Source organism: Citrus clementina, unplaced genomic scaffold (assembly GCF_000493195.1).
Source record: "Citrus clementina cultivar Clemenules unplaced genomic scaffold, Citrus_clementina_v1.0 scaffold_3, whole genome shotgun sequence".
NCBI lineage: Eukaryota > Viridiplantae > Streptophyta > Magnoliopsida > Sapindales > Rutaceae > Citrus > Citrus x clementina.
The window spans coordinates 9,635,315-9,636,475 of record NW_006262339.1 but is presented as its reverse complement, the minus strand read 5'-3'; the positions used below and the strand labels follow the sequence as shown (position 1 = coordinate 9,636,475).

The 1,161-nt window shown below is 40.4% G+C and overlaps 1 non-coding gene across 1 annotated transcript; it reads left to right on the top strand.

Moving 5' to 3' along the window:
• Positions 1 to 662: 662 nt before the first annotated feature.
• LOC112100554 lies at positions 663 to 766 on the top strand. The gene has a single exon (XR_002906922.1). It is a non-coding gene; the product is annotated as a small nucleolar RNA R71 (small nucleolar RNA).
• The last annotated feature ends 395 nt before the right edge of the window (positions 767 to 1,161 follow it).

Sequence of the window (1,161 nt, the reverse complement as noted above, 5' to 3'; positions counted from 1 at the left end):
TGAAGCCTGCTCTCAACTCATTTCGTAGTCCATCAATGGTGCGGTTCTGTTGCTCAATCGTGGAGTGAGTAAGATTCTTAAGATTCTGGAATGAATCCTCCCATGGTCTGGGCTGAGAGTAATTCTGGTTCTGATTGTATGGTCTAAATGGTGGCTGAGAGGCTTGAGGAGTTTGAGAAATTTGTTGCATTGGTGGAGCTGGAGCTGCTGGTCCATTCTGTTGGAATCCTTGAGACCATGAAAAATTGGGGTGATCTCTCCATCCAGGGTTATATGTGTTGGAGTATGGGTTGTAATTTGATGGCTTTCTCATTACACCTATGGCATTGGCTTGATCTGAGTATGAGTCATGGTCATGTGGTTCTGTTGATTTAGCAGTCGATAATGATGCTATTTATCGAGCAAGACCTTCAACCATCTCCTTGACTTCTTTGATTCCCGAAGTTGACTCGCCAATGTGAACCTCATTCACTCCTTTAATCCTTCTAGTATTCCTGAGTGATCGACTCCGTTGTTGGGAATTGTCCGCTTGTCGCTGGAAGAATTCCCAAATTTCTGACGCACTTTTTGACATTAGCTCTCCTCCACTTGTTGCCATTAGCCATTCTTGCACATTTGGTAGTAATCCCTCCAAAAAGTATTGGCATTGATGCCATTTCTCGTACCCATGATGTGGACACTTCAAGAGTAGCCCATTGAATCGCTCCCATGTTTCGAAAAATTGCTCGTCCTCTCTCTGGGTAAACTCCGAGATTTCCCTGCGAATAGCGTTGGTTTTATGCACTGGGAAATATTTATTCAAAAATTTCGTTACCATTTGTTCCCATGATGAAATGCTATTAGCAGGTAAAGTATTTAACCATGAACGAGCTCTATCTTTTAAAGAAAATGGGAATAGTCTAAGTTTAACATCATCATCTGAAAAATTCTCATATTTGAATGTTTGACAAATGGCATGAAAATCATTCAAATGATTATATGGATCCTCATTTTCTAGGCCATAAAATGTAGGGAGACAATTTAACACACTAGGTTTTAATTCAAAACTCCTAGCAGCTACATTTGGGTATCTTATGCATGACGTGCTCAAATTAGCTAAGGGACTGAAGTAGTCCTTAAATGGCCTCTCCTGTGGTTGCAAATCCATTTTATTTTTAATTT